The 23,125-nt window shown below is 37.5% G+C and overlaps 1 long non-coding RNA gene across 4 annotated transcripts in view; it reads right to left on the reverse strand.

The window, feature by feature from the left end:
- The window catches only part of LOC309876317, a 39,533-nt gene extending 17,522 nt beyond the window's left edge, over positions 1-22,011 (reverse strand). The window contains exons 1-4 of one of the 4 annotated variants that reach the window (XR_014317153.1): positions 21,914-22,011; positions 18,484-18,545; positions 17,472-17,595; positions 12,458-12,624 (exon numbers count right to left, since the gene is read on the reverse strand). This is a non-coding gene — a long non-coding RNA (uncharacterized lncRNA). Of the gene's footprint in view, positions 1-12,457; positions 12,630-14,765; positions 14,921-17,471; positions 17,596-18,483; positions 18,546-19,836; positions 20,072-21,913 lie in introns of those variants that run through there. The other 3 variants (XR_014317154.1, XR_014317155.1, XR_014317152.1) reach the window with 3 other exon arrangements.
- Positions 22,012-23,125: the final 1,114 nt, after the last annotated feature.

Here is a 23,125-nt window from a genome sequence, read left to right on the forward strand (position 1 = left end):
TATTCTTGGATCAAGTTTCTGGAAGCATCAAATGAAAGAATAGATTATGCAGTATATGGAGGAAGCTTCTAGAAAGCTCAGATTTGTGGGACTGGAGCAACAGAGAAGGGAAATGGAAAGACAGGAGCAGATAAGATCCATGTCCTGATTGCTTATATTGCTATCTTTCAGTTAATAAACTGTGTGGGATTATGGGGACAATTTATGTCACTGGATTCTTAAACAATACTAAAATCTAGCCCTTAGCAGGGCAAGACTGTTTCTAATCATTGTTTTGGAAAACACAAGAATCACAAGAATAAAACTTTCCTTATGAAACCCTAAATTTTCCTGCAGTCATGGCTGCAGGATCGCACACACACAAGATAATAGCAGCTGCCAGGGTTTAAACCAGCCCATCAAAGAGACAGCCTTTGCTCTGAGAAGAACAGGATAAGACAGAACTACAATTAGCCAACAGCCTTTCCACACACTGGGCTTGAAACTGTGGAGGCAACAGCAGGAGTTTTCATGGAGATTATCCAGAGCAAACACAGCTTTCTGTTGCCATAGTAGATATAGTGCTTCTATCTTCTTAGCTGCAGACAAGGGTGGAGAGAACAAATCATGGCCTATTATAATATTTATATTCTGAGGCAAACACAAAAAATAACCTAATACACATATAGCTAGACTGGTTTATTGTGGAGTTAGCCATTTTTTTCTTTTTCTTTTCTATATATCCTTTGGGGAGGGGGAGAGGGGTTGTTTGTTTTTCCACTGCCTTGCACTGCTTATGACAAAAAAATAAATAAATTATTAAGTATACAGGAGCAAGTTCTCTTTTATATTAATAGGCAGTTTTCATTTAGCAATAAACTGATGACTTACACAAGCAAACATTTCAGTATTTAAAAAAGATATAAGAGACTTGGAAAAGTCACATCCTAAGGAAAATAAATGTTCCTTGCTTATGCTTTTGTATATGGATATTGAGTAATATTGGCTGAGGTAGTAACTTCCTCATAAGGAAGAAGGACCCCAATAATGCAGACTTTTACTGAGGCATTTGAGGCACTACTGCCTCTAATAGAAATGGTTTTTTTAGGTCTGGGAGAGTGTCCAGGCTAAGAAGGGTTAATTAATATTCTGAAATCACTAGTTTAGCTGATGATTTTGCTATATTGTGAGCTTTTTCTGTCTCATCACACACACAGCTCAGATCTACTCACAACTAAAGCTATGAAGCTAAAAGAAAGAGGGAAGATTGCCATCCTTTCCACTTGCCAGGATTTTGACCCTAATATTTAACTTTGGTGTAGAAAATATGATAATTTTACCATTATTTCAGACTTGATGACTACTGTCTCCAAACCATTCATTTTAGTGTCCTCCCACTCTCACTGCTCCTTGCTCTATCTGTATGATGCAGAAACAAAAGAACAGAATATATGAGAGATGATATGCACAGTAGCTTACTAGAACAAAAACATTACTCATCTCCTCTGGAGAGCTTGGGGACTCGTAGAAAGAAGACTAGCTTTCATCCCTGTTCAGAACTTAGTTGAATCTTCATCCGTGATCTGAGATGGAAGTGATGAGGTAGGTTTTGCAAAGACCATCACCACCATCAGAAGGAAAAACAAGATTTACTCCTCCTCTGGACCTTTTACATAGCGTGCAGTTCTCTGCTCAGTGTGCCTTTCGCTAATATAGGAAAATAATTTTAGTCTTTATAAAATTTCCTATGATAGGACACTTTGTCTAGTAACTAGGTGAAATGCTGCTTGTTGCCCTGAAGCAATCCCACAACTGATGGCAGCAAGGAGCAAAGGCACAAGACTAAAACTGAGTGATTTCTTTATTTTTAGCATATACACTAAAAAGCTGTTCTGATGATGCTGAAGACACTCACAAAAGTGGGCTGTATTCCTCATGTCCCTTTAGCTCAAAAACTTTTCCAGACAGATACAAAGACTGTGCCAAAAGCTAAGGAGTTAGGCCTCTCAATAAGAGTATAGACTGAGTCTCTCTGTGGCTGAGGACCTGGAAACCACATCTTTATTATATGAAGATAATTCTGGGTGTTCTCAGTGTCTTCTAGACCATGTCTTATTCTCTATTATATTTGTATAGCGTCATATTCACCAACACAGCCATGTTCCCTTTCTGGCCCAGTGGAGAGTGCAGGTAGGCCACAGCACTTAACCTTGAATATAAGGATCTTTTGCATCATAACACCTAGCTGAACAATGCAAAATAAATAAACAAATAAATAAATGAACTGAAAGACTTCAACCTGATGAAGGGCAGTAAAGGGGTGAGTGCCCTTCAGGCCGTGAGAGCCACTAAGACTTGAGTTGCATCTGAGAAGGGTGCAGTCCCTGTCCTCAAGCCCACTTTCCCCAGTCTGAGCATGTTGGCTGTGGGAAACCAGGAGAAGCAGGAACTGCTGGTGCTTTCCTCTAGCCCTCTGTAGACAGAGCTCGTTGTTAAACACTAAACTTTTTTTTTCTTTTTTTTTTTTTTCTTTCTTTCTTTCTTTCTTTTCCAGTCCCTCCTTCTGGACAGAAATCCTGAAGAGTTCAAACGTGGCTTAAGCCAAGTCCGTCTTCTTTCCCTCCCCCTGCCTTTGTATAGTTTGGCTGACAAAGCAAGGAAAGTATAAATGTTTACTCAGTTTTCATTTTACGCTATGCCAACCACATCTGCCTGAGCACTATTCACATAGCAGTATCCAATGCCATCATCACCAATCTTTGTCATTTAGTCACCATGGCTGAAAACTTTTCTGTTTGCCCAGATAAGAATGAGTCCTAAAGTAAGCCTAAAGCAGCAGCAGAAACCCTTTCGTATTTGTCCCTCATTTAATTTATCCTCAAAGGGTTTATAAACACCTTGTTTTGTGCCTGAAGTTGAGATGTTTGTCTGTCCATAAATTTGTGATATATATCACTGGAAGAAAGCAGAGTCTGACAGCACAACAATGAAAAAGACAGACTTTAGTAAAAGGATCTACAGTTTTGCAGCTTGTTCTCTTACTAAAACCTCAGACAGTTGAGGACAATAACTAAATAAAAATTAAGATCTGATATTCCCAAGAAAATCCAATTTCAGATTTTCAGGAATTTAAAGAGTAAAAGAAAATAGTATTGTGGATGTCAAGAGGAAAAAAAAAAAAAAAAAAAAAAAAAGCAATCAAAGTTTTAAGATGCTTGCATGCTTAAGTACATACAAATTTTCAGAATAAGTTAAGATCCACTAACAAAGAAACAGACAACAACACAGTCAAAAAGATCAAAAAAGTCAGGATCACACAGAGTAAATGGACCATATTGTTCACTGACTTGAAACTCAAATGCCAATTCATTAAAATAATATTTTACATAAATTCATTTTCCCTGAGAACAGAGTGGTTATTTCAATACATTCAAATACATTTTAAATCTTAGATTTTATCAAAATATATAACATCATATATCTTTTTTCATCATCTTAATTTTTACAAATATACTTTAAAAGTTTTCTCAAAAATTCTTAAGATTTAATTCTTCCATTTTCTGTAGGATTGAAGGACAGCATATAGATGCCAATGAAGCTGATATACCATGGTGGATCAGCTGAGATGCAGAGGAAAAGGGTTGTCTATCCCAGAAGATTTTAAGAGATTTCACATCTTTCTCCTTTCCCAAACTGGAATAAAAAGATGAAATACACTAAAAGATTATGGCTGCAAAACCAAAAGTTTATGGTTAAAGCCCTCACCCCCCAAAAAATATGCTTTAGGTCCAGAAATTTGCTTTCATTGATTTTTTTATATTTTTTTAAGATTATCTTCCTTAGATTTTATATTGAAAAGTTCTTTGTGACACCAAAAAACTTGGAATTTGTAAAAACTCAAAGGAGAATATTTGTCAATTTTGCATTTTTCTCAAATTAATTTTCAGAACATGGAATTTTGTCAAACATCTTTATTATTAACTTTTTGTTCAGATGAGGTTTTGGAAAATACTGAGGAACTTTTCAACTCATGACATTTATGGTGTTTTGCACAGTGGGTGAAGGCCTTTCTTTTTGATCTCTTCCAGATTACTTTTTGGCACAGAGAATATTTTTTGGTGTCATCATTTCATGCTTTTGTACAAGCGCACTAAAAAATCTGAATAATTTCATCATGCCAGAAATACAGGAAAAGCACAACAAAACAAGACAAAGTTCTCATGGGCTATTTTATGAATTTGTTTAAGCAACATAATGAAAAATTAAACATTTAATTTTTTTTAAAGGTATTAAAATAAATATACAGAGAATATAAGCCCTACACATAACACTGTGAGGGAGCTGGGTCAACAAAGCACTAATTAACAGCATGAGGCTCTCAGCAGGAAAAATAACGTGACTCAAAAGGATTTACCAGTCTGGAGAAAACATTATTACTTTATGAAAATTCTTATAAACACGGTGAGCTAGTGAATGTATTTTCTCAAGAGCAGCATATTCATGCAACGTGTCATCAAGCTTGTTGCCTGGATTCAAATGTTTCCGTACAGAACAAATCAGTAAATCTTATGAAGAGTAAAGCATAAGGGTGTAATGTGTAACTAGGTACACAGAGGAGCACACGTCTATCCTATAAACCCTGTTCTGATATTTCAGGACTTAAAACCCCTTCAAAACAAAGTTTATATGATACAACCACAATAGATGAAGCAAGCATTCCTAGACTGTAACAGCAGTAAACACTTAGAATTGTTGGTTTTAAGGAAGTCTTGATATTATTTCATTCCAGTTCTGAACAAATACTGACATTCCTAAAAACACACAGAAGATTAGATAAGGTTCAGCTACAAAAAAAAAAAAAAAAAAAAAAAAAAAAAAAAAAAAAAAAGAGAGAGAAAGAGAGAGAGAGATGCTGTACTGGCTATGTGGGTTAAATAACTCAGAACTGCCCATGGTTGAAAACCACTGTTCTCAGTGGGGAAAGGATAGGAATATTCCTCAGAAGACGTGTTTTGGCTAAACCTAATCCAAAATCTAAGGCAGTGGGATAACATATTACCTCCTTGGCAGGTCATAACCATTTTCTGGGAGTAGAAGCTCTTGTTACACCAGTCTCCATTCACTGATGTCTGGGGTGGAAGCATTCAGTTTGCCCACCTGTGCATTGACGGCAAGAGTATGGGCTGCACTTGTACCAGCTCTCTTTCTAAATGCTTCAGACAAAAGCTAGGCTTTAATGTTTGCAAAGCACTTTGAAGATGAAAATTGCCAGAGATAACACTGCAAAAGGTTTGAATGTTCCCCTGGGATGTTTTAATGTACACTCTCCAGCTAATATTCATGAGCAGAGGTTGACTGACTTTCAAAACAGAATCAAATCTGCATCATGAAATTGCTCAAGCTAAAGGTAAACATTTTCACCCAGACCCCTTCTGTGTCAGTGATCTCCCTTAGCACCTCTCCAAAACAACTCAGAAGGTCCCAAAATCAAAGATCAGCTTTCACAGCACCTGACTGTATTTGTGGTGTGTGCAACAGGAAAAAGGGGCTTGGTACTCAGCCAGAATCTGGGGGACCCTAATTTCATTTTGTTCCTGAGGATAGTTCAAGCCAAGCGCTTGCAGGAGAATTTCCAAATATACAAGTTATTCTAGGAGTGGAAAACATACATCTCTACTTTGCCCTTAGAGGTCTTTTCTCCTTGTCTGAATTATAGACTAACATAAGGCCCATAACCTAGGTACCTGAGGGAAAGTTCTTAGACAGGAGCTGCCTTGCTAGCTACCTAATGCTATATTCCTTAAGCTTTCCTGACCAAACATTTCATTCAAAGAATCTAGATTTTACTCCCCAGCCCACCTGCCATCCTCTGACTGCAGCACCTTCCTGGGAAGATGGTTTTGAACCCTCTCAAACCAGAGTGTCAAAGCTGTGTCTCCTTCTTGCAAGTGTGATCAGATCATTTATCAAGTTTGCTCATAAGATGGAAACCAAGTAGCTCATCATTACTTAACATTGTTAAGTTTAATAATGTCATAATTTAAATTTCAAAATACACTGAAGAAGAGTCTGGGGAACAGCAATATCAAGATGCTAAGCTCCCCCACAGTGCAAACACTTCTTGCATTGCATAACACAGATGGAGGTCTAATGGATGACAAGTAAACCATCTTTTCTGGACCAGGCCTGTTATTGTTTTCCCATGTTCTTCAGTACAGTCTACTTAATTTATACTTCCTGTGATCAGGAAGTTATTTTTTGATTGATTTTTTGATTGAATTTGGAGTTGCATGCAGTAGAGAAATTGGGCGTAGAACTGACCAGACAGAAATACACCAAGAGGGAAGTGTTTGAAGGTTTGAGGAAACAACTGACTTACTTCCAGAGGTAAATAGTCAATTTACAAGCAGTTCAGCAGAGTGGTTTTACACATGGACAGAAGGAGAAGGGCTGCAGCCTCCTGTTAGTTTTGCTTGATGGTGCTCAAAACAACGTGATGAGAGAGGTACTATATGAGGGAGGTACAGTTTCACCACAGAGAAATTGCTAGCCCTGCCTACAAGCAGTTTCATTTTTCAAAGCTGTTCCACTTACTATGCTTCAGAAGCATTCCTGATACTGAAAAAAAATTAAATCATGCTGTGGAGTAAGCGAGTGTTTTCTTCCACAGAGCCAAGAATGACAAAGTCACAGAGAGGATATTTTCGACATATAAGGATATGTTTTAGACATCCTTTCATACTCATAAGTATTAGTATAAGTAGCTGAAAGATTTGCTTAGATGTCCATGCTTTTAATAGCAACTAAAGGAAAGACTACTCAGTTGCTAACTTCTGGATACGTCATTTAAAACAGGATATCAAAAGACTTCGTGAATCACTGAGTGCAATACTCTTTAATAGTGCCAGCATATAATCCTAATCTCAACAGTTTAATGAGTCTGTAATATTTTATTTCACTGATAATAAATAAGTAATTAAGTTTCAGAATGATTTCCCTTATTGATCCTCAGCTGTATAAAGTAATCGTATCATTGAACTATCTATTCCTTGGAAAGTTTTATGAAGCAAAAAGTTAAAATTGTCTAAAAGTTCACTAGTATTTATAGACTGTTCAATTACAAAGAAGAAATATTGGTAATTAGTTAAACAAGCTTCTTGCATCTTCACCATCGAATTTATAGCAGATAAGTAAGAGCTTCATTTCTGGCTAACTTCATCTCTCTAATCGTAAATACTTTGAAACTTCTATTATCTTACTTAACTTGAAGAAATAAAGAAGCAAATGGAAGTGTACTTAGGACAGGCTAATTACAACTTTGCCCATCAATTTGAGAAAAACTCAGTCATTTAGATTGTATCTCACTGTAACTCTAAGCTTTTAATTCTCCAATAAACAAATAGACATGAGAAAATGTAATGATATTTCCCATGAAACATTAAAGCAAAAAAATAAAAATTAAAATTAAAATTAAAATCAGAAAAATGATATAAATTTACAATATAACTGCAAAGAATACTGTAGGGAAATTATTCTTAAAAAGATAAGGTGACTTTAAACCATATGTAGCATTTATAACCACTGTGCTCAAGCTGAGTCTTATGTCCCGTGTTTAAGAGCATTTTTTATTAATTTGCTCAGTGGTGGTTCAGACTGAGCAACAACTTAATTAGTTCAAGCATAGTGTCAGTAAGAGAACAGGGGTGAATACCATTATACCAAAGAAACAGGGATGTGTGCTCCTCAAGCTAAAAAAAGCCCCTGCTTAAATCAAACTTTTGCTTAAATCAAGCCCTAGGGTCCCTTATGTTATGCTCTTCTGTTAAAAATGAACAGAAATGGGTGGTTTCCCATCACTTATTTCAGAATAAAACAAACTGGAAACTCCTAAGCTGAGAGCTGTCAAGTCCTAAATAGTCCACATTATCTGAAAATTGCCAACAGGCAATTGCTCATCTTAAAATGTTTGTCCAGTGTTTGCAGTACTTCTGGGTACTTCAGCAACCATTAGTTTCTTCAGTTTTTCCATGGAATGGCATGCGGATGTCCACGGTGTGAAGCAAGTTTTCCCTGAAACACTTGAACCCATACACTGAAGTTGCATTGCAGATAAAAGTGCCTACATTTCTAATAATTAAGATGCCAAAATAAGTTTAAAGAAAAATTGCATTACTATCAAACCATGAAATGATATCAAATGAGACCAACAATCAAATTGAGTTTGCTTTGGAAATAAAGACATTACAGAGGAAGCAGAAGAACACAAAATCTTGAAAAACATAAGGGGAAGAGAAACTGTACACAACAACCAAAAGAAAAGCATTCCCATCAAAATGAGCTCTGCACAGTCTGTCAGTATCAGTGTGACCAGAAAATCCATTCTGAACAAAATAGTCACAAATAGACATGAATTGACCCCTTGGGATTTTCTTCAGGACTTTAGAAGCAACCCATGGAATGAGTAATTTTCTTGCATTTGTGTTGTTTTCTGGGACTTGAAATTTATCTATGTATTCTTTCTATGTATTCTGAAACTTCTCCTTCCTAGGAATAACATCAAAAGAAAAGTAGATGTACATGGCCTTCATCAGCCTGTCCTGGACCTGACAGCATGACCCAGAGGATGTGCTTACCAACACAAAGGTAAGCAAAGGAAACAACCCGACCTCTCTCTCTTCTTCCCTTCCTTCCTTTAATACTCCACTTGTAGTTATATCATTTGAGAACAGCAAAAGAGGCAGGAGAGGAAAGGCTGGACTAGTGTTTAAAAAACACAGAATGGCATTGGGAGAGAAGAGTTTTAGGACAGGAAGGAGCCCCTTTTTCTGGAATGGCACACTGGCAGGAAATGAGCAGGGACTCATAGCAGGAGAGACTGGGAGCTGAGGGATCCTGTGTAGATGACACTACAGAAGGGAGCTGTGGAGCAGGAAAGGCAGGCAGCCTTGGGCAGGTGGCCTCTGAGAGGACATGAAAGGCACAGCTCTTCTCAGATGTTTCTGCGTGGAACCATAATTTGAGGCCAGACACCTCTCCCTTTCTGCCCCTATATCTGCACCAAGCACAGCAGAGCCACCACGGCTGCTGCTTTTCTGTGTTTTCTCTTCAATTCTGCTTATAAATGTTATTTATGGCTGAACCAGGGCAAATTGCACTTCCAAAATAATGACTTCAGACAGATCAACAGAATCCATTTGCATTTCACTGTTTTTTGGCTTCAGTCCTTGTTTATGCCCTGAGGAAATTGTTGGTAAATTTGGGGAATTTTCTGCTATTGAGTAGACTTTGGCAAAAATTAATGTCATACTAAAAGAGAGTTGTCTGCTCAAAGGAAGGATTGCTTTATTATTAATTTTATTTCTCTATAACATTAATTCTCTAATTCATTTATTTTCAGAAGTAATAATGCCATGTTGGTCATTTGCTATAGTAGTAGAGGGTAATGTCATGAAAGTTACAGATTTTTGATGCTTTCCAGTAGGAAGCTGGCTTGTTAGGGATGTTCACAACAAATGATTAAGAAAAATTCTAATGGAAAGAAATCCTCCAATAGAATGGGATTTGGAAAACACAGATTTTTTATTTTTTTTTTTTTCTGGAAAAGTTTTTAGGTGTAACAAACAAGTAGGAAGAGTGGAAAGAGGATGAATATTATCACAGAGAAATGCACAGACAGTACTGTCAGTGGGATGCTTTTGCACAGAGCACAAATAGCTATTAAATATTTCCAGTAAATTTCCCCTTTAAATGATTACTCATTTTCCGAGACATTCAGCTCTAAAATGTGTGATTTGAAGACAGATATAAAATAAAGAATTACACATGGCAAAAGGCATAAGATCTTAAAAAGTTAGGCCAAGTACAGACCCTTTATTATTTTGTACTTTGTTGTACGTTGCTTTTGCAACAGAACAAGCAATATTGAAAATATTTTATAGAATACAGCAGAAAAAAAGATCATGGAATTGGAAATGGAATAAAAACATGAATGCATAACTTTATATAATGTAAATATTTTATAGAAAAAAATATTGGTAGCTACCTTGGATTTATAGATACATGTAAAAACACATTGTTTATTCACAGTTCACACTCACTTAGATACCATATACAAATGGCCCGCAATATCTTTTTATAATCAGGATTATCTTGTGGGCCAAATAACAAAAATATTTTGATTTTGATAGATAAATTATTAAGACTTGGTCATCACAAACCCTAAACCATCTTCATCAGCCATACCATGTCCATGTAAGAATTTGACAACAGACATTGCACACACTTTCGTACTGAAAGTCAGAATCCTCACTGAAGTTAGCATTATAAAGATTATTTGCATGAAGAATTTTATTAACTACAACATCTTTTTTTTCTCATCTCTTCGTACTGTTAAATCTGTTGGTAGGCTGCTGTAGAACCATAGCTACAGCAGTCTACAAACCTTGTCTCAAAATGTTGTTAATGTTGGACTTAGAGGGATTTTTCCGAGATTCCTAGGAAATGTTGAACTATTCCAGTCCTGCTCTGATCACCTTCTAGGTGTTGTTGTTTTGTTTCTTCTCAAGAATAACATAACGATCAGCAAAGTGATTAAAATGTCAAGCACAAAATATTGTTTTATATATATAAATGCCTTAAGTTTTAAAGTGGCAAAAAGACTGATGAAAGAAGACATGAGCCACCAGCTATGTGCCAAAGCAAGCATTTCTATTTAAAGAGTACCACTACAACTCTGTCTCTGCTGACAGTATACACCATAAGCACAGTGCCTGATAAGAAAATATTAAGCACCAGAGGATTTCAGACTGGATTAACACACATTATGGTCCAACGTAATCATGATGATAATCTCAACCTATCCCTGGAACTACAGGTCATGTAATAAAAACCAAGCAAAAAGAAAAAAAAAAAAAAAAAAAAAAAAAAAAAAAAAAAAAAAGCCTGTTCTACTCCAAGGTTTTGAGGACAAGGAATTAAGACAAAAAGCTTTAAACTGCCCTCCCCTGGGCATTCTGGTATGGGGATGCTGAATTTAAACATTGTCTCTACCAGCATAGTAGGACGGAAATAGCTCATTAGTTCCTGATTATGTGGCTTTAAAGTAAGATTTTCCAAAGCCTTTCAAATGTAGACACTTAGATCACTTTCAATATGAAGGAGATATGTAGGCTTTAGGATTTTTAAAGCCGTTCTCTGAGAAAAATAAGGGATTTTGGAATTTCTCTGGGTCTTTTAAAATCTTTATTTTTTAATTTAATACAGGTTTTGGATATTGCTTCAATATTCAAGTCAAGATACTATTTAAATTAGCCTTATCTTAAACATATATAATTAAAAGTGCTTGAATATTAAATGCCTCATGTGCATCTATGTGCAACATCTTATGATTTTCAAGCATGGCTATAAATGTCTTTTCCTGAGAGAAACACATTATCTAACCTAATATCTTTTTTCCATTACCTTCCTGTAACATCTGAACTGTTTGGGGAATGAGGTGAGACTTCATGCAAAGCTGAATGTTACAGAAGGGAAAAGTCAGTATTATCAGATGATATTATTGATGATATTCTCCATAAACCTTATGATTAAAAAAAATCAAAATTATAAATTTTATCAGAATACATTTTATCTTCTACTCCAAACAGAGCACAGACCCAATAGATTGGCTTACATGTACCTCTTGATGCAGGATTGATTTTATTTGGCTTTTTTTTGTTTGTTTCTTTGCTGCCTCCTGGGTCCATTAGCCTGGCTATTTCCACACTGGTACATATGGGATGGCCACAAAACAACCTCTAGTGTCTAACTTTTCCATCAAAAGATTTGTGTTGCAATGCCAATGAAACTTGACTGCTTTCTCTGGAAAATCTAATGACATGAAAGCCTAGGGTAGATCTATAACTACAGTACATTAGACCTTCCCACGGTGGATCACCACATCTTAAACAAAAGAGAAGTTTCTCCTACAGAAGTTCCTACTGGTTTTATATTTCAATATACCCGTCTGAACAAGCAGTTAATAACCTCTGTTTTTGCAAAGACAATTTAGAATTACCAACAGCCTTTATTTCTTCCAGTTGTTTTGCACTCACTGTAATTGCTAAATATTAGTTTGAATACTGCCATAAGTAAGTCAAAAAGCATTTTTGTTGCATGGAGCAACAAAAAATGGAGTTGTGGGACTTTGATAAAAAGGACGAGGGGTTCATCTGGGAAGGCTCAGGGAAGAGTGAAATGGCTGCGACAATAGTAACATTGAAGGACTGGGGAAAGGCATTGGAGTAAACGTAAGGATTCTGGGCATACTGTTGAGGACAGATACATCCAGGCTGAGGGGAAGCCTGCCACTGAAGAGGCTGAGCAGGAAGGACAGAGGAAGAAGGACATGTCCTCTCCCGGCTGTCACCTTTGCAACAAGGATACATGTCTGGAGGAGATGAAGCATGCATAGGACTTCAGCCACAGTCCCTCCACTCACCTGCGCTACTTGTGCCAGGACCATGTCAGCTGTGAGCAATGGGTGTGTTCATTGTATTAATTTGGCAGGATGAACAGAGTGCAATCCAGAACCAGATGCTGCTTCCAAAAATGGAAGCTGTAATGAGAACTGTTTGTTGGAAACACCATGGATTCTTCCTCTGAGCCCTGCACTGGAAAAGAGATGTAATTTATTCTCCCCTTTCCAACATAAATGCATCTGGACTATCAACTCCAGATTTGCTTTATTTCCATTTTCTTTGTTTCTGTTTAATTAAGCTTCCTGGTACCTAAGAGGATAGTTAAAAAAAAAAAAAAAAAAAAAAAAAAAAAAAAAAGCAACAACAACAACAACAAAACAAACAAAAAATAACTATGAAACAAAACAAACCCAAATAGCTTCTCAAGCAAAGAATTCAATGTCAGCACGTTTACCCAGAAATTAAAGTCAAAGACAAACATCTTTTCCTTAAAATTTTCAGTGTTGAAGTTTTCATCTAAACTGTCATTGCATAAGTAGATTCAGATCACACACACAATAATAAAAATAATAAAAAAAAATCAACATTTTCTATATGGTCTTGTATGATGCTTGTTTGTTTCTGAAACAGGTTAACAAACTGCCTTCTCAAATCTACAAAATATGTAAATGAGAAGAAAGTGTAGAACTTAGATTGCTGCCCTTGAACACAATCCAGCCTGAAGTTCATAATTCAGCCCAACACAGATCTTAGCTTTCTTGCTATGAGATATTTCAGTAAGAACTCTATTGTTATTATGCTGATGATGGCTCCTAAACTCCTGAAATGTCAAACCATGTTTAGCAGTATGAGACTACTTCATAGAATCATAGAATCATAGAATATCCTGAGTTGGAAGGGACCCTTAAGGATCATCAAGTCCAACTCTTGACACCGCACAGGTCTACCCAAAAGTTCAGACCATGTGCCTAAGTTCACAGTCCAATCTCTTCTTAAATTCAGACAGGCTCGGTGCAGTGACCACTTCCCTGGGGAGCCTGTTCCAGTGTGCAACCACCCTCTCTGTGAAGAACCCCCTCCTGACGTCCAGCCTAAATTTCCCCTGCCTCAGCTTAACCCCGTTCCCACGGGTCCTGTCACTAGTGTTAATGGAGAAAAGGTCTCCTGCCTCTTGACAACCCCTTACGAGGAAGTTGTAGTACTTTTCCTACTAATAAAAGAAAACCAATGATGCCCATATCCTGTGGCTAAAGCATGTTCCTCACAGGGTCCTTTCTCCCTGGATCTGCCACAGAAGGGATGCTCCCCTGAAAACAAAGGCACCACTGCTTCTCTATGATGGCAGCCATGCTCCTGCAAGAGCTTTCAGCTCTTGGATAAAACTGTTCTCCTGTGCCAGTTCTTCCTCAACAGCTGTTCTACTGTCTCGTTCTTCTCTACCTTTCTGATTACTTTGTTCAGCTTTTCCTCCAGTAGTTTACTACTTAATGAACAACCTTTTTTCCTCTAAATAAAAACCTCTGTAGATAAAATCCTTAGTGTGAAAATGAAGCAAGTAAAAAGATTTTAAGACCATTTGGACTAAAACAAAAAGTGTTCTGCTAGTAGAAGAAGGAACACTAAATTCAGCTTCATCCTTTCAGACCTGTGACATGAATTGTACATATGTCAGTACTGGAAAAATTCACAATGAGATGAAACAGAAATGAATGTGCAGTAAAGTATACGGAATCAACAAATGGTAAACAATATATATATATATATATATATATCGCATTTTCAAGACGCAGTATAGACTACAATATGTAATTAAGAACTAAGAAATAGCAAAAAATAGCATTGAGAGTATTCCAAGAGAATACTAATATATATGGTACCTACCCACAGACTGAGCCATTTATAGCATCAATGAGTAATAAATGGACTGTATAATGAAATAATTATCCCATTAAAAATTGTCTACTTAGAAAAGGTAGAGACTTCCAAATTACAGACTTATTCTGTGGAGGAAACACATCAACTGCTTATTCTGTAAAAAATAAGGTTTCAGAGCCAGACAGCCAAGAAAAAAAAAAAAAAAAAAAAAAAAAAAGCCACCATCTTACATGAGGGCTCATGAGTCGAGCAGTGGGAGCTAACTAAGATGGCAAAAAAAAACAAGTCAATATACTGAAACAATCCAAATAACAAAAATCACTGCATTTTGCTTGAGTACTAGATAGAGTCCTTTAGACCCAGTGAGAAGGTGCTACAATACTACTCTTCATGAGAGTTTACTTACAGCAGAAGCAGAGGTGTCTACAATAGACCAGAAGCAATGCTCCTCACCTGCTTTGACCTCCTGGAAGTGCTTTATAACCACTTCTTTGTGTTATATGGTCTCCTGTGTCAAGGAGGAAGAGGAGACATCTCCTGAGGGTGTTAAATACCATCCCTAAAGGCTTCGGGGGCAGTTCTTTCTTTCAATTCACTGCAAAAGTAAACTAGACAATTGCCATCAAGATGGATAAATTTAGGCAAGGATTCACAGCAAGAGAAAATCCAGTTAGATAGTAGATAGCTTTCACAAGAAAGGTGGCCACACATTGGAACCAATGTCCAGAAATGCTGTGCAATCTCTACTCTTAAATATATAGAATTGTTGAAAAAAGCCCTGAGCAACTTGGTGTAGCTTTGAAGTTTGTACTGCTTTGCGTAAAGTGGTTCCAGAGGTCTCTTCCAGGCAAAATTATTCTATGATTGCATTAATCTTTTCTGCAGAATGCTTATATTATTGATGCCCCCAAAGCTCCTCATGCCTTCATGACTTTTTCTCTTTGGGTCATGCTGTGTTTTCCCTGCACACATCCAACTGAGAGAGCTCAGAGTGGTTCAGACATTGAAGGAAGCATGACACAAGTCTAGCTTGCCTCCACACCATACACATTTTTCAATCAAATATTTTCATACCACATGATATCTGTATAGGATTAAAATAAGGGAATTTTATTGAATATTTTCAGCTACAGATAATGTCATATCTATCTAAACAATTGCTAGTGGGTATACAATTTTAGAGGGTTTTTAGCAAGTGAAAATATATTAGCTAAATGTTTACTGTACAAAACAGATGTAGCATTCAGAAATGAATAATCCAGTGATGCATTTATGAATGCATTAATTTCAAAAAAAAACAGTTATTTCTGAACATATTTGAATGCTCACTTTGACTTAGAAATAGAAAATCCATAGATGCATTTCCATCTGAGCTTTTTTGGACCATATATGGTATTTAGAAACCGTTAACAAAACCTCACTTTTATCTGTATAGGCAGTTCTGCACCATTTATATATTATAAATAAATACAAATAAATACAATGAAAGTTGAAGAATGAGGCACTGCTGAGAGAATATACTTTTTATATTCTTAATCTTTCATGTTAGTCAGGTTTAATTAGCTCCAATTAAATTTCTATTATGCAAACAGCTTCAATACATTTATTAAAGGATCTTGTGTTTAAAATACTGATAAACAGAGCCCAACAAATATCAGATTAAGAAAAATACAGTTCCGGATTCAGTCTAACTTGAACTTGCTGTAAGCTATATGAGAGCAAACTGTGAATTGAGGTGATGTGTCATGAACACAAAGAGGTTCTGTGCCACAGAGGATTTGTTCTCTACAAGACTACTCAAAGAGCCTGTACTAGTATTAGTCTGAGTTGATTCAGTACAGGTGGCTATTAAAGGCAATGTGAACCCCCAATCCAGCTGCTAGAAATTGTTGCATGACAGTCATCCTCAGCTGTTGTTCTCTCTCCCTCGAGCCATGCCCCAAGTTGTATTGGGTTTGTGTGGTAAAGTTGTGGTAACAGGGGGCTGCAGGGGTGTCCTTTGCAAGAGGAATCCATAAGCTGCCCCATGTTAGATGAGGGCCAGCGGCAGATGGCTTCAAAGGGACCTGCTGCTGCCCAGAACCATGCCAATAAGTGATGCTGTTTACAGCTCTGTGAGAACAAATTCAGGAAAGGGAAAACTGCTGTGCAGCAGCAGCTGGGAGAGTGAGGAGTGAGAACCAGCCCTACAGACACCAAGACCAGTGCAGCGGGAGGGCAGGAGGTGCTCCAGGCATGCAGCAGCAGTTCCCTTGCAGCCTGTGGAGAGGCCCCTGGTGGAGCAGGTGGATGTGGCCTGGAGAAGGCTGCGGCGCATGGAGAGCCCCTGCAGGGGCAGGCCCCAGGCTGGAGCTGCAGCCCATGGAGAGGAGCCCACGCAGGAGCAGGAGGTCTGGGGGGAGCTGCCGCCTATGGGGGACCCGTGCTGGAGCAGTTTGATCCTGGGGGATGGACCCCGTGGTACAAAGCCATGTGGGAGCAGTTCTTGAAGAGCTGCTGCCTGTAGGCAGCCCCCACAGGCTCAGTTCGGGAAGGACAGCATCCCATGGGAGGGACCCCACGGGGAGCAGGGGCAGAGAGTGACCAAGAAGGAGCAGTAGAGGTGAAGTATTGACCGCAGTCCCCATTCCCTGTTCCCCTGTGCCACTCAGGGAGGAGGGTGTAGAATAAGGTGGATGGGTGAAGGTGTTTTCAGTTTGTTTTCTTTGTTTCTCACTTCTCTAGCTCGTTAGTAATAGGTAATAAATTACATTAATTTCCCTGCGCTGAGCCTGTTTTGCCCATGACAATAATTGTTGAGTGATCTCCCTGTTTCCCTTTGAGGAGGGGGAGTGAGAGAGTGGTTGTGGTGGAGCCCAGCTGCCCAACTGAGTAAATTCTCCACAGAAGCCTCACCAAGGAGCATCCCTGTCTTTCTCCCCATGCACCCATAACTGGGGTTTCTCTGTGGTCTTGCTCCATTAGCACCAAGGTGCAAATAGATTCTTTTGGCAACTCCATCAGATGAGCCAGTATGTTTAAGGGACATTTTTTTTACAACATTTCCAAACATAACATCTAAAACTCAAAGTTTTAAATTAAAAAAAAAAAAAAAAAATTAAAAATTGGCTAACCATTGGACTATTACAGTTCAGGTATAGTAGCAAAGAAATATTTTACCATGTTTGTGGTTAACTAACAAATTCTAATAACTGATATTGAGCTTGCAAGATGATTTCATCATGTTTCCAATCTATGTAGAATTAAACTCCGTGTTACATATCAAATAGGTTAGGTCAAATTCCTAGAAACAGAAAAAATAGTATTGTAATTACACTTGGATTTCATCAGCTGAAATGTATTATCTCAAATATAAACTGTTTTCTATCTAGGCAGTACGCTTAGGATGCTCAGATATTAAATCTGACACAGAAGTTTGCATCAAATCTGATGTAGATAATATAATAGATAAGAAATAGCCTGATGAATTGAAATGATTTCACATCACAAGTGTCCAAATTAATTCTAGAAGAATGAACTGAGATTAAGCCTACAGATCCCTTTCTACTATGCTTTTTTTTTTTTTCCCAGCACTCTTTCCTGTCACAAGGAATGGAGTATCCACCAAATAACAATAATGCAAGCATCCCTCTTACATGACATGTCTGAAATGTATGTCTGGGCTCTCCCTATTTTCTAACACAAAGCTGGATAGATGTCCATCAAGTAATGACCAATGTTTTGGTGACGACAGCCATACTTCTGAGTACAGAAGGCTAGACTGGCTTTGAGTGTCACTGTAAATAACCGCATGGTCTGACCTCAGAAAAATGTGAAGGATAGCCACTTTACATAATAGGATTGTACCAATAATTTGTTGAATCCACACTATCTTTGTTATTCATTACTTCTAAAGGTAAACATTAAATCTGAATAGAATATAGTCCCACTTAATAATGGGGCATTTCAACCCGAGGCAGGGATCATGATACACAAGGAACTAATTTAGAGTTGTCCAGTAATCTGTATTTGCTAAATACTCCCCAGGACACAGCTGTGCTACTGTCTGCTAAAAAAAAATAGAACAGTCTCCAAGTTAATGTGCAGCTGTGGTTTGGGAAAGAAAAAAGAAAAAAAAAAACAACAACAACAACAAAAAACCGACAGGGAAACATGCAAATCCTGTACTTACTTGATCTTTTCGGAAGATATATCTATTCAAAGTCCTGTAGAAAATCTGAATATCCAGAAAATCTACAGAATATAAGCACAATGAAAATAAAGCAATTAGGAATAGTATCTAAAGTTGCAACCCCCCCCGGGTTAAAAGTTTTTTACCATTAGCCAACATTTCCACTAAGAAAATCAGTAAAGAATAGGCATGTGTACTGGAGTATGGCATACTGTCACACCAGAAGGTCTGACATGTAAAGTAACTCTAGGCCCAAAAGCCCAATACCTTTTATTTCTCTTCAGGCAAGCAGAAAGAATCCTAGCCAAAGTTATCAGACACCATGACAATCAAAAAGAACAGTCAATCAAGTCAGGCTCTCTAACATGAAATCTTCATATGGAAGGATGTCATGTTCATGTTCATATGGAAGGATGTCATGATGACAGATCCTTTGTTCATCAGAAATTAAGACTTTAATTAATTATAGTATGTGCAAGTTTGGGTTGAATTATTGAATAGTTCTGAAAAGAGAGAAAGAGAATGAGAGAGAAAGACTACCAAAAAAAAAAAAAAAAAAAAGTCACTTTTTTAAACCTTCAGATTTTTATTTTTTTTAATAAAGAATGAAATAAAAAAGGCACTACACTTTGGAATATATATATTTCCAAAGTAAAATGGTTTATTTTAGGTCAAGTAAAAATCAAACAAAAAAATACTTGTTCTTCCAGCAAAACTAAATGTATATTAGCTATTCACTTTGCTCTAAACTATAGACTAGTACTTTCAAACAGAAACAAATTGGAAAGCACTGAAATGAAGGAAAACAGGTGCCTTTTCAAGAGAGAAACCAGCCCAAGGCAAATCAGCAAGGAGATCATGAACATGATGGGGATGAAATGCACAACATCTAAATATCTTCATGACAGCCTCTGCCGGCAAGGTTCCCACAGAGGCCAGGCTGTTATTGAAAATGTTTTTCTTGGCAGAACCATAAAATGACACCTGATCTCTCTAGGGATGGGGTTGATCCCAGCTGGATCCCCAAAATGCCACTTGCAGGAGCCTGCATCAGCAGTGACAAATAAGATGCCACACTAAAAAAAAAAATTTTTTTTTTTAATGAAAAGCTACTCATAGACTTTTAGACCCACAGCTTTAAGTTTTGTTTTTAAAGCCCACTTCCTCAGTTATTTACCACTTAGCTTATTTACATTCACTTTTCAGAGCTGGAGTGACCATGTGCTGAGATGCTGGGAGGAAAGACCCTGTAGCACAGGGAGGTAGGAGGTGAAGCTGTGTTAGTCCTTCCCCTCCCCCCCCCCCCCCCAATTATTCACATCTCTATAAACAGAACAGTGTAGCTGGTCTTACTTTTCTTCAGTCATTTTCTCTTTTGTTTTCTCATGGACTGCATCAGCATACTTTTCATTCAAAAACAATGACAAAGTTTCAGGTGACTTTTCCATCTTTAGGGTCAGAATCCAGATCAATTAATCCATCCAAATGAACTTCAGACTGGCAGTGATTTCACTACAATTAGATCATTTTTTTCTGATAAAATCAGGAAGGGCTCTTGCATCATGAAGACCAGCCCTCCTTCAGCCAGGCTGCAGTATTTCACTGCTGTAACAGCCCAAAACAGTTGTATTGAAGACACATCTTCTGAAAAGCAGCTTCATTTTAACATTTATCATTGTTACTCTAAAAGGCAAAAAACAAACAAACAAAAAAATCCTGTTTTTCTACAGGGCATAAATACAAAGTCTCAGAGGTGTTTTTGTGGGTTGAAGTTTGTGAATGCAAAGCTGGTTTCTGTGGACCCAACATTTTGCCCCAAACTGTCATTTTGCTGGTGGAAAGAAGAGAGAAGGGGAAAAAATGCATCTGAAAACATTTTTCAGATTTTGAAAAGAAGTATGTTTAATTCTGCTTCTGTATTTTATTTTCTATTGTATTTTATTAAAAATGGTGATTTTTTTACACAGAATTTTACAACATCATTAACAGTCAATGAACAGCTTTCAAAGCACATCTTTGAAGGCTGATAATGTATTCTGCTGGTCAGCATTGACCATGTGTTAATATATTTTTTTTGGAAGCAAGTACAAGCAAGCCATAATTATATATTCCTTTACACCAGATACTGTATCCCCCTGAAGCTGATGTTGGTTAGCACAGAAACAAGAGGGTTTGACTCAAAGACTTTATGATCACTGTGAAGAATCTGCATTCCTGAGCTTGGTTGTGGGCAGCACCCCTGGCCACCCCATGCAGAGCAATCACTTCTTCCTAGTTCCATGGAGAAAACAACAGGGCAAGGCTGGGAACACCAACACCAGCACCAAGACAGGTGAAAGATAGTGGTGTGCTCTCACCTTTCTCTTCCCACTCCTCTGCCCCAAAAGTCCCATCCAAAGATGTGCATTGAAGAGAAGAAAAGTAACTGCACTGCTAAAGATCACATTATGATGTGTACAAATGCTATTGGGGATGCTACAGTAAAAATGATAATTGTAGCCTAAGGCAAGCTCCTGCCTATCTTTCAACCCACACAATGGAAGTTTGGAAAGCAGTAGAAAGTAGGGAGTTCTTCACAGTGGGCAGCTGATAGCTCCAGTTTCTGAGACCAGGACCAACACACACATAAAATTATTGGCTTCTGCTTCCTTAAGTATCTCTTAATTAAAAGAATTGAAAAGAGCTGGTTCTTGTGTTATAAGAAAGTGTAATTAAGAATACTTGAGGGTTTCTTGTATGTTTTAAATTGAATAAAAAAAAAATCATTACAACTGAAAACCTAAGACTGAGGTAGCTAGGTCAGCTCTCACAATCCAGTTGTGTTTTCCAAATGGTCATCCGTGGTCAAGCCTCAACACTGCACTCCAGTAGGCAGTTCAGGGTAGATTAACCCAATAATTAACACTTTAATTATCCTGCTTTTCTGTAGCAGTATACTGATTTGCAGTAGCTTCAGTAGTGGAAGAACCCTGGAAGTATTTAACACTTCTCTTTTATTAGTGAAGTCTACCTTTTATTTTATAGTTGTATATAAAAGTATTATATAGGTAGTGTATATACAAGTATATATAATTATATATATATATGTATACACACACTGTTCCCCAGTAATTGTATCTTTATAGTTTAATTTCTTGTCTAAGTCCTCACTGTATATAAGAATTAGAGAGGTCAGTTTTAAAGAGTTGAAAGACAGGTGACAGGTATCCCCATCTTCTCTGCTGAAGTCTGAAGGTATCAGAGGAAGATTGTTTTCATCTCTCTCCTTTTCTTTCTTTTTTTTTTCCTCTCTCTTCTCTCCCCCTCACCGCAAAAATCAGACCATTACCCAATTCAGTCAAATGACCTATGGGGCTCATTCTGTGTGTATTCAAGTCATGAACCTCCCACTGCTTTTGAAAAGAAATCTGCAGAAGCTGGCATTACTAACCTGTGTGTGTATGATGGGCTTGGGTCCTCACTCCACAGCTGTGCTATATGCACCCAAAGAAAACACAAACCCAGTGCAGGACTCAAAGCCATGTGTCCATCATGAAGCCGTTCAGAGCACCCAGTCTCAGCCTCATCTAATTTTATATCAGTGAGACTGCGTCACTGCTCCATAGAGGACAACATGTTCCTTGCATTTTGCTAGAACTGGGCTGATCATAAATTATTTTGGGGCATATTTTCCCTTGGGTAAATGCAGTCTCCAGTAATGTGCAATATACTTGAGAATATGCTTCTGCAGCTTAGCAAAATGAGCAGAAACACCAACTCACTCACCCATTATTGTATGTAAAACAGCTTTGTATTTGCAATTACCAGGAGAAGTGACAGGACAGTACCCAACTGGGAAAAGTGGAAGCTGCTGAGATTAATTAAATGTTCCCATGGCAAGAACTATTCTGGAGTACATGCCAGGTTTCAAAAGAAAAATCTTTTGTGTTGCTTTTTTGTTTGTTACTATACAATATGTGATTCGTCCCCACCCCCAATCCCCCCACCTTCTTTCTGTTTTTTGACAAGCAGACACTTTGAAAAATGAAAGCTTAAAAGGTCGACTTCTACTAACAAAGTACATTCGGTGTTTGTAATGTCAGGTTTAATTCTAAAGTGAACAGTAGTAGAACTGATGAAAAATACTTCTAATATGTGGCTGAATAGAGGAAAAAATCCAACATAATAATTTTTGAACTGTATTTTAGAAAAGGAAAAGCAGGAATCCTTTAGGCATTCATAGCTTGAGAAAAAGTCTAGAAAGTTTTCAAAAGACCAGTGTTGATCAAATGATTACTGCCATGATCACACAGACACAGTTTACATTTTACACTGCTGCTTCTGTAAAATTATACATACTAATTACACAGAGTTGAAAAAGATGCATTGCTCAAGACTAGCTGAAACTCTGAACTGGGGTCCAAAAGATGCCATTTTGAACAGTGCTTATACACCAAAAAGGGGGTTACTTCAAATCCATAAATTCATATGGAAACAGCTGTAAAAATAGAGTTCCAGCTAGCTAAATCTTCAAATAGTTGAAACCTTGCCAAAGGTTGATTCTACTCACAATTTGTTTTGATTGGAATCATGCCTACCAGTTGAAACAGGCTCAAAATCCAAACATGGTAGATACCATGCACAAGATTTTGAATTCCCGATA

This window comes from Aythya marila (genome assembly GCF_965140915.1).
Source record: "Aythya marila genome assembly, chromosome: 1".
Classification (NCBI taxonomy): domain Eukaryota; kingdom Metazoa; phylum Chordata; class Aves; order Anseriformes; family Anatidae; genus Aythya; species Aythya marila.